Genomic DNA, 12,161 nt, shown 5'->3' on the forward strand with positions numbered 1-12,161 from the left:
AAAAATTGGATAATAATCATATGTTCATTTCATATATTAATATAAGATACACACATATAATAATAAAAATAAAATACTGTAATAAATAATGATGCAATATGATATTGTAACATATGATATGACATAGTGTCATGTTAAATACATTATTGCATTTGATCACATAATACAATATCATAATATATGATACAATGTCATATCACATAATACATCACAATTTTGTAACACATTATATTATATTGTATACTTAAGTATGATATTATATCATATTTGATACATAATATGATATTGTATCATAAGATACAATATAACTTGATTCAACATTGTATCAAATCATATGATACAATATCATGTGATACAGTAATATATTATATAATACAATATCACTTTATACAATATCGTATCATATGTTACAATATTATATATTCCAATATCAAATAATACTATTTCATGTGATAAAATAATATTTTATATAAACCAATATCATTTTATACAATATCATATCATGTGATAAGATATTATATATTACAATACAATATTGTATCATATTATACAAATTTGACTGGGGTTGAGGGCAACATTGATTATATTAGCCCCCGAGGGACGAAATATTGCCCGACGCGAAGCGGAGGGCAATTTTTTCGTCCCAAGGGGGCTAATATAATCAATGTTGCCCGAAAACACAGTCAACATTTGTTTTGTTATATGAAGAAACAAACCAAAATTAAGAAAGTAATTGAAAACAGATCGCCGTAATTTTCTCGGCTCAACAAAGAATTCACGAATTCAATTCTGTGCAAAGTTCATTTCCAAAATATCCTCAGCACCAAACCGCTGATATTCCGCCGACCGAAAGAATTAATATACAGATGTTCTACCTGATTTTACTTCACAGTAATTCGCAAATCTTCATATCCGTTATGATAGCAAACCGTCGCATTGCGCGTCCGTTGTTTACTTGCCTTGACTGACTGTCTATTATGACGTCACCTTGTTTTGGAGTCGCGAAGAGTTATTTACGTCATCGTTTACGAATCAACTAATCAGAGGCGATTATTTGAAAAAGAGGGAATGTTCTCTAGATATTATTCCTAGCCAGTCAATATAAAAAAAATATTGACCGGTCAATATTTTTCGGACGAGCTAATATTACAACTATTGACTATTCGTCTATATAGAGTTATATAGTGAGAATATACTACTGAATATAACAATATACCATATTAAATATGGCAATAATGATATAATATGAAACAATAGCATGTGATAAAATAGTATATAATACATTATCATATTATACAACATTGCATCATAATAAAAAATACTTTACATTACAATATAATGATACAATATCATATCATAATGCACAACAATATTGATACAATATCCTACTAACTTTTTATAATATAATATATGATATAACATTGTATCATATAAAACAATAGTGTATCAAATCTGACAATACTATATCATATGAATCATGTTATATCATTTAACAACAAACACATCTATCAATCAGGTTAGAGTGAGGTAGGATATTCTTTTTAAACATCCTTGATAATAGAGATCAGGATCTGAAACTGAAGCTACCTCTATGATTCATTTATATTATAGTTAAATTAACTATGCAAGCTATTGTCTATAAATAATGTGACCTGTTCCAAAATAACTAAACCTCATCCAGCATCCAAAACCTATGACTCAGATTCGGCATTCAAGCCTGCCAGATGCATCAGTATCATAAGACGCATCATCAATTCAAGTTTGGTTAAGTTAGGACAAGTAATTACTAAAATATATTTTTTAGCATCCTTGATTATGAAGATCAGGCTCTGCATCTGAAGCTACCTTTGCAATTCATTTATATTATAGTTAAATCAACTATGCAAGTTTGAAATAGTACTAAATAAATTTAATATATGACCTGTTCCAAAAAACATAACCTCATCCAGCATCCGAAACCTATGGCTAATATTCAGCATACAAGCCTTTCAGGTGCATCAGTATCTTAAGATGCATCATCCATGCAAGTTTGGATCAGTAGTAATTTAGAAATTGCTATCAAAGGCCACAAACTTTAACCTGTTCCAAAAACCTTAACCTCCAGCATCTAAAATTCATTGCCCAGATTCAGCATCCAAGTTTTTCAAGTTCATAAAAAGGTCCAGATGCATCATCCATGCAAGTTTGGTGAAGATAGGACAAGAAATAACTAAGATACAGGACCTGCGACAAAAACTTTTACCAGGTCCTGACGCCGACGCCAGCAGTATAGCATAAGTTCCCCCGAACTTCGTCTCGGTGAGCTAAAAATAAATTATCATACATGCCCTACGTCTTGTTGTTACATTACAGTTACATTACATGTAAAATGATGAGATTCATGTTTGCTTTTTCATTGATTTCATTTCATTTTTTAAATGTCCTAAGTCTTGTTGTTTTTCTCTCGTTGAAGATTTTAGATCTAATCTTCAAAAATTTGGTCCTCTCATCAAGCCGTTCCAATGAATACATTTCATGTTTTTCCAAAAACTCCTAGATTTCTCTTTTACCTTGAAAAGATTTTAAAAATAATATGAACAATCAGAATTATTATATTGTTACATATTCATGTAAAAAGGATAATACCTATGTATAGATTCAAGGCATACCATACTCTGTATGGTTTTTGCTTCCACTACTTCTTGCTGAATATTTTGATTTTCATAAATACATTCATGCTCGAACTACATTCATCCACTTATATGTCAAGATTATCTGTTTTGAAATGCCCCCTCTACCGCTTTAGGCTTCAATACACAACCCAAAATAGAAAGCCTATAGGGATTTTGCATTGCATCGGCCATGAAATAGCCTGGATGACATAATTGAAAAATTGTATGAGGTTTTTTAAGTGGGTTCCGAATGGTGAAAAGATGTAAACATTTCACATTATAAATCTCCATGAGAAATTTGTTTCCATTCCTGTAACGGTCACCTGAGTAGCATAGAACCCATACACAAACTTGTCGAGGAGTCTCATATATGCATTTAATTAATTAGGTTTTATTCTGGAGTAGAAAAATTATAAATCAGTAATGACGGCCACCTCCCTGCCTGAAATCTTTCAAAAAGAACTGTGAAACCTACAATTTTGGCAAAAAACTTAAAAGATCGGGTCTACAAAATCATGAAATCCAGTTTCCTTTCAGGTGTGTGGGAGTAAAAAGGATAATTTTTTAACATTATATGCAATAACACCTATACATTCATTTTGGCCCTGCCCTAGAGTTAAAACCCATACTCCAGGGGACATGAAAATTAAAATTTCAGCAGAGGACTTCCTGGTAAACATAATTATAGGTCAGTTTTTTATACAGATGTGTGAGAATAGAGAAGAAAATGTTATAACATTATATGCATTAACACTATATTGCCTCCCCCCCCCCCCCTCATGTCCTGAACCCCTGACCCAGGGGCCATGAATTTTACAATTTAGGTAGAGGAGTTAGCGGACATCGTAACCATGTATTCAGTTTTTTGCCCACATGTGTGGGAGTAGAGAAAAAGATTTTTTAAGATTTAAAACATTTTACTATATGGCCATATTGGCCCCACCCTAGAGCCTGAACCCCTGACCCAGGGGTCATAAACTTCACAATTTTGGTAGAGGGCTTCATGGACTTTATAACCAGATATATATATATATATATATATTTATATGTGAGTAGAAAAGAAGATTTTCTAAGATTTAATACATTTTTACTATATGGCCATATTGGCCCCACCCTAGAGCCTGAACCCCTGACCCAGAAGTCATGAATTTCACAATATGGACATCATAATCATGCATTTAGTTTTAACAAATATATATGGGGTAGAGAAGAAGATTTCCTAAGATTAAATACATATATACTATATGGCCATACTGGCCCCATTCTAGAGCCTGAACCCCTGGCCCAGGGGCCATGAATTTCACAATTTATGTAGAGGGCTTCATGGACATTATAACTATGCAACCAGTTTTTTCCTAACATGTGTGGGAGTAGAGAAGAATATTTTTTAAAATTTGGCTCTTTTTTTGCAAATTTGGCCCCACATGTGGCGCCCCGGGGGTAGTAGAGCCATGAATTTTACAATTTAGATTCCTCTCACCATAGAGATGCCTCACATCAAAAATGGTAATAATCAGCCATGTAGTTTTTAAGAAGAAGTTAAAAATGTAAAATTGTTAAGGCACGATGCACGATAACGGACGAAAACCGATAGCAATAAACTCAGGTGATCTAAAAATTGCTAATTCATCAAATTGTGGATAGATAGACCAAGCAACAAAGATATATCACCTGAGCTGCTTTTAGTCTTCTTGGCTGCAACTGGGCTTGCAAGAACTTTAGTTCCATTATCATCTTAGATCTCAAAGGAGCACTCTGTAATAACAATATCATGAATATCTTACTTTGCAAATACTAAGGACAGGCATGCATAAAACGTAATGAAAAGAGAAAACATTATGGATGGGTTTTAATTATTAAACGATGCAAATCAATGTACCATTGTCATCTTAAATAAAGAAAGAAAATTATTGAGAAAAGTTTTTATCATTTCAATAATATGACTTCTATTACCCCCCCCCCCCCCCCACCACTACCACACACAGATTCACACAAATAAAAAAAAAGACTGATCACCTTGTGGTGTAACATCCGATGCATTTGCATTTCCACTCTCGCAGGGTTTGGACATCAAATCTTCTTCAGTCTAATGTGATTCAGGTGCTGTACTTGGACCTTTAGGATTGTGCACATGTATTTCCGACACTGACCCTTTTAGATAAAATTTCAAAAATGTATACAAATACAAAAATTATTTAATGAAGAAAAAAAAAGAAAGAAATACATACACAGTGATTTACCACACTAAAGCACTGCCCATATGCAAATGTGGGGGTATTTTACCCAGTTTTAAGCTTAATTGTAAATTTTCCCTTACATGTAAATAATCCCTTTTACAGTATTGAAAGTGGTACTCAGCAAATGTAATTAAACACTTTACATTTTCATTACTATCTGAACATTTCTTGAAAGTCAAATGGAATTGTGCACTACAGCCTCTGTCACAAGTCACAAGGAAATAACTCCATCTATACATTGTCATTCAAAAGACTGAAGCCTTAACACCTAGCTGCAATAATGTCGCCCTCTCCTGTTTTTTTTTTTTTGTTTTTTTTGGGGGGGAGGGGGGGAGTAAACATCAGTTATAAAAAATCGGAGAGGGCTACATTGTTGCAGCTACATATGTATGACTAACCTATTATCAAACAAGAAAAACATTCACAAAATAGATTGAAACAAACCTATCAAGTTGACTTCTTTCATCACAGGAACTGAGAGAGGGAAAACAATGGTATGGAACTGCAAAAGATCAAAGAATCGTTATTGCATAAATAAAGTTTAAAACAAGAAATCTTTTAAAGAAAAAGTTGCCCCTTTAGTGGATTTATCAATCTTAAAAATGATTACTTTCTTTCACAAGTCAAAATTAATTATTCTTACTAGACTTTGACCCGTGCGTGCACGGGTTGACATTGCATATGATATCTGACATTTACTACATCGACGCACCGTATTGTTTACAATTACATAACCAAGCTTTAAGGGTGTTGTTTACTCAGGGTTTGAGTTCTCAAATTCCAATTGTTATAAAGTTCAATGTAATGAGTAAAATTTGTTCTAAACACAAAAAGTATTTATGAAATGAATTATTATTGACAAAACATTCAATATTTTTACTTTATTATGGAATTAGGCTCAAACAAAAATTGACTTTTAGCCAAACAGAGGAAATTCGGACTAAATTTTGCAGATTTTGTTTTCTGCTAAAAGTTTATTGGCAATAGTCTATTATTAAAAGTAAGGATTTTATATTTAAGTCTATGTAATTTTGCATATTTTCCGTTGGATTTACCTCACTTATTCATTAAAATAATCTTATGGCACGAATTATAAAAATATTGAAAAATGCTTAAAACCGATAAAAGACACCATATCTCAAAATGTTGATCATTGACCTCATATAAATTTTATGACAACAGAATAAGGTCAATATAAGTAGTTTAATACCATAAATGTTTTTGTATTATCATCATTCAATTTTTTGTAAAATTGGATCAAAAATGGAAAGGGATTTGACAACTGATAGAGGAAATTCGGACTGGATTATTTCTTAAAATTGTTGCTGAAATCTTAATGCTGTGTACTTATTTAGTGCCACTACCATTCATAAACTGTATCTTATTTTTAAAATGTTTAATTATTTGTATTATTTTTATACTTAAGAAAATCTCAATCGTAGAGTAAAATCTTTTGGGATTTTTCTTGATTTTTCAATAAATATTCAATGGCCATTAACTCAAAAAGTAGGTCATTGACCTACTTTTCTGAAAGTGAAAAATAACAATACAAGCAAAGGTCTATAACACACAATAGATGGTTTTTCATTATCATCAGTGGATTTTTTTTTCATTCTGAGTAAACGTCATCCTTAAGCCTACAATAATGCTATTAATTTCACTACAGTCTGCTTAGTTATAATAATCTGACAGGAATGCCTCCCATATACCCGTAATGTAGCAGAAAATTGCAGAATCGCTCCGAATCGATTTTTGAGAAAAATAATGAAGTTGTATTGAAAATAACAGTCAAGTTATTCATAACAAACCATTCTGAGGCTGTAAATACTTTTCATCTAAATATCTAATTCATATTATTAAAGGATTCAACACTTTTTTGCTCGCTTCAAAGTTACACACCATGTTGATATTCGGATCTCTTGGGATTTTACTCTAACACAGTGTATTTATATTTAGGAATATTATTACATATAGGAGAATTTATTACATCCATTACATTCCACTCATATCATGGAAATCAAATGCATTATCACAGCATTAGGGAGACCAGACAAACATGTTAATTGTTATACATAATAACGTTGCAACTTTGATTCTAATTCATTTACTTTATTCAAAATGCTCACTGTTTTCTCTGAGGTTCAAGATGTCCTGTTTTTCCATTGCGTTGCGGCTAGCTCTCAATAAATCTGTGGTGGACTCTGTATAAAAGTACTAATATATTGTATTGTAAATACAAACTTCAACATTTACTTTTTAAATCATTGCAAATTTTATTCCTTATGACTAATTAAAATAAATATTACAAATATATTACCGGTACATCCATTACATTCCACTCATATCATGGAAATCAAATACATTATCCCAGCATTAAGGAGACCAAGCCCCAGGATCACATAATAACATTGCAACATTTAGTTTAATTCATTTACCTTGTTCAAAATACTCTGTGTTTTCTCTGTGGGTCAAGATGTCCCGTTTTCCCATTGTGTTGCGGCTAGATCTCAATGAATTTGGGGTGGACTCTGTAAAAAGTACCAATATATTGTTTTGCAATTTCAAGTCTCTAAGTTTACTTCTTTATATCATTGCTAAGTTTATTCCTAATGATTAATAAAAATAAATATAACAAATATATTACATCCATTACATTCCACTAATATCATGGAAATCTAATGCATTATCACAGCATTAGGGAGACCAGACAAACAATTTTATTATACTTTCATGTTAAATGTTAAATACTGAAATCTGATTGGTTTAGACGCAGTTGGTAATCCGTTCTATTACCCTCAGCGTTAGCAACACACTTGGCAATTGGTAACACAACGAACTGTTACATGCGCTTAAATTATGAGCGTACGGTTTGTCGTAGAATTTACTTCATTTCTAAATAAAAGCAGTTAAATTTTCTTTAGAAATAAGACATTCAGTAAAATAAAATGAATAGTGCCTGTTTGGGAGGGTATCTATTGAAATTGACACCCCTCGAAAACCATTGTCAACCTCCGCTCACTGCTTTACCTTAGGGTCAAGCTGTCCTGTTTTTCCATTGTGTTGCAGCTAGATCTCAATGAAACTGGGGTGGGCTCTGTAAAAAAGTACCAATATATTGTATCATAAATACATGCCTCTAAGTTTACTTCTTTATCTCTTTGCAAAACTTATTCCTAATGACTTATACATGTACTAATAAGTATAACAAATATATTACATCCATTACATTCCACTCATATCATGGAAATCAAATGCATTATCACAGCATTAGGGAGACCAAGCCCCAAGATCACGAGCAATCTTAGAATTGAGTAGTAAACTGTACACTGTCAGTGGCGTAGCTACCATGTATGCTTATATGCCTGAGCATGCACATCATTTGGGGGAAAAATCAGTAAAAAAATAAATAAAGAAAAAAAAATATAAAAAAAGAATTCAAGTATTAAGGTCCATACTTAGTTATTCCATCAGCCCGTTTCCGTCAGTCGGTCCTACTTTATCCGAAATCAATGCTAAACAAAGACGTATTAAGCACCAAATATAGCCACGCAATATGGTCTTAAAGTACCATATTAAAGAAACAGTACACAATGCATGTACCTAAAAAGGCAAATATTTATTTTGCAATTGAACTTTAATAGTTTTACACATTTTAAATTTCCCCGATAGAATATCACAGCTTTATTGATATATTTATTACCATAAACTATGTGAAAATGAACTTAAGAATAAAAGCTTTGAGTGGGTCAAAGGCAAATGTCCAAAAAAAATTCTTCTTTTAACTTTTAATAAGTTTTGTGATTTTATTTTATGCCTAAACTATAACCAAAACAATTTTAACTGCCTAAAAATAGGCTTAAATAGTAAGCATTCCTTTCGATTTCTGCTTTAATTTTTGGTGTTAAAAATCGTCAGAATCCATGAGCTTCCGGGGGCTTTCGCCCCCTGGGCTTTGTCCTGGACCCACTGGGGGCCTCATGGTGGCCCCCACACCCCCTGCCATTTTAAGCATGCACTTCGTTTCAGGTCTAGCTACACCACTGACTGTATTAATGTTTCTTGCTTAAAAACATAATAACATTGCAACATTGAATTAAATTCATTTACCTGCTTCAAAATGCTCACTGTTTTCTCTGAGGGTCAAGATGCCCTGTTTTTCCATTGTGTTGCTGCTAGCTCTCAATGAATTTGGGGTGGACTCTGTAAAAATACCAATATATTGTATTGTAAATACAAGCTTCTACGTTTACTTTTTTAAATCATTGCAAATTTTATTCCTAATGATTAAACAAAATAAATATAACTGTTACAAATAATTATTACATCCATTACATTCCAGTAATATCATGTAAATCTAATGCATTATCACAGCATTAGGGAGACCAGATCAACATGTAGATTGTTATACACAACTACATTTCAAAGTATATCTAGTTAATATAAATGGAATTACTTCAGTCTGAATTTAAATGACTGGGCTCTTAGCCTCTTGTTCTTTCAGGTATTTTTTGCAAAGTGAAAATGGACTGCAGATGCAAAATTATTCTTTAAATAATAAGATTATACCCAAAACCTTCTTATTTTCATCTGATTCAGAATCAGAACTTGGCGAGTAGTTTGATACACTAAATGGGTCAGAATCCACATCAAAGGGAACTGAAAGAAATTAAAACAATATAGAAAATTTTCTTTCATAAACATTCATCAATTATTAGTTTACCACATTTGGTAATTGTTGTTTCTTTTTTGTAAATCTGACAACAGACCAGACTAAATCAAAATTTTCAGCCATGGTACAAAAACAAGACTGTACCAATATTCAGTGAAAAATGAATTCCAATTCAGATTGATGCTTAAATTAACTAACCTACCAAATCTGATAATTCTATGTAAATGTATATTTTTCAAGAAGTACATTCTGTAAATAATTTGCAAAATATACATATTTACTACAGAAACAGATTTTGTAATTTATCTAACAAAAAACAATTTTGTTCTGCAAAGGAGACTCTCCACATTAGTGACAGATTCACAATGCACACTAACTTATATTAATAGCTTTTTGTTGGCATGGGTGTTAGCGCGAGTGGGTCATGATGTGGGAAGAAGTTGGGGTGACTGGAGAAAACCCACGTGTCCAAGCAGGCGACCAATGTACCCTATCATATACAACAACTGTCGATCATGGGGATTAAACTTGGGTCGCAGTGGTGATAAGCAGGTGCATTGTCCACTGCACAACTGGACACCTCTTTCAAGCTTTTAATTTAATAGTGCTTGATAATGAAAACTAAATAAATCTATTCAGGTCGATCAGCACAAGAACCGTATATAATGTTAAAATTGAAAGAAAATCAAACAACTATAAACAAAATAAAGTGAAATAAAACCTAACAAAACCATTACCAAAATCAAAAGGATCACAGCCTTTTCTGAAATCAATCAAAACTAGTACCGGTAAAAACATGTACATGAACAGGGGCTAGTGTTTGTCACGATGATTGAATTTCAATCAATGATCAGTTGAAAAGGTTGGTGATTTATCATAATCGATTTTAGATTTTATAATCAAATATACTCAGTCTGGGTTTATTACATCAATATTATACCTATCATTTTGTTTTTTAATCTGTATTGAATGAAATGAAAACTGTTGTGAGCTGGGGGTTTTATTCAATCTCAAAAGATGTGTAACATTCTACTTAATAAAAATACAGCAAAAGTCTTATAAGCTTTTAAAAGGAAGTGAAAATAGCACTTATATATTTTAGATTATACATAGCATAACATTTAGTGCCCCATATTATTGAATTTAATATAATTTGTTACCGATTCGATTATTGATCGACCGATCATCAGTTGGCAAGAGACAACCAATTCTGCTGATTAATTGATCACGATTGTTAACCTATTTAACAACACTAACAGAAGTTTTAGGCTTGTTTTACAATAAAAACATATAAATTATCTATTCTGATACTTTTTAAATTCTTGAGAAAAACCTATTTTTTAGATTAGTTTAAAACAAATCAATGTACGAAAAAATGCAAAAACAAAACCAAAGCCAGATAACAAGATATCCAAAGCCTGATTGTAAATCACTAAACTCTCTTAATAATTATTTTTTGTGTATAATTAATCCAATCATTTTCCTACCTTGCTGCGCCACCGCAAGCTTTTCCCATCACAACCATAGTCATATACATGAAGTATCTCTTCCCCAACCACAATGTCTCTCTTAGCAAACAGTCATAGGTATTCCCTTCCATTAAACACTCTGAGTTTATGGTGGAGTTTGCATCGTCCTTGCCATCATTTACAAACTGGCAGATACATGTATGGTTGTTCACTCCTGACAGCATCAATACTACAGTGTACATAAAAAGAAATCAAACCTTAAATAAGAAGCATATAATTACTGGTATTTTTGCTTGACTTAATTAGAATTGTTTATAGTTATTTCTAGAAACATTACTGCCATACATAAATGTTAAAATATTACATTTAGCTGCAGGTCTGTATCTCCTGGTCTGAAAAAAAAATTTGGATAAACGTTGCTTCAATTTTTTTTTTCACATCAGGAGCTACATACCTCCAGCTTCATGTAAATATGTATAAATCGTATTACCAAAGTTCTTTTCCATTATATTTATAGATAAATATTTTGTTTTCTGTGCTTGTCTTCAATCTCTCCTCCCCATCCTGTCCTTTTAATGTTTCTCCTGCAGGAGAAAATCTCCACTGACATGTTTGGTTGTGCTAATAACTCCAAAACCTACATTAAAACCACAAGCACCTGTGTGAAAGCATTGTTTATATGCAAAGAAAACTTTTGGATTCATAAACATCTACGTTAAGCCCCATTCACAATTGGCGTACGAGCACTTTACAACTCTTTGCGATCGGAATTTTTTAAGATTCGCACGAGCTCTCTCATATATTGCATGAGGTCTCGCATTTGTTGCATGCGTTTTAGTGCTTGCATCAAGTCTCCTTAAAAATAGTGGACATGCACACTATTCAGACGCGACTGAATGCGATCCAAATCATCGAGGTGCAATGCACGAACAATATATAGTACGAACATATGAATCGCTGCTGTAGAGAGAGAGAGAGAGAGAGAGAGAGAGAGAGAGAGAGAGAGTTGAATGTGATAATAGTCTACCATATATCATATGTGCATGTTCTAGTGAGAACATACATTAAATTGGTAAACAACAAAATATTTACAACCATCGACCATTTCTAATGCTATCATGTATGAAACATGTCA

General features: G+C 32.3%; 1 pseudogene; it reads right to left on the minus strand.

Moving 5' to 3' along the window:
* Positions 1–622: 622 nt before the first annotated feature.
* On the minus strand, positions 623–11,787 carry LOC128172712 (uncharacterized; annotated as a pseudogene).
* Positions 11,788–12,161: the final 374 nt, after the last annotated feature.

This window comes from Crassostrea angulata, chromosome 2 (assembly GCF_025612915.1).
Source record: "Crassostrea angulata isolate pt1a10 chromosome 2, ASM2561291v2, whole genome shotgun sequence".
Lineage (NCBI taxonomy): Eukaryota > Metazoa > Mollusca > Bivalvia > Ostreida > Ostreidae > Magallana > Magallana angulata.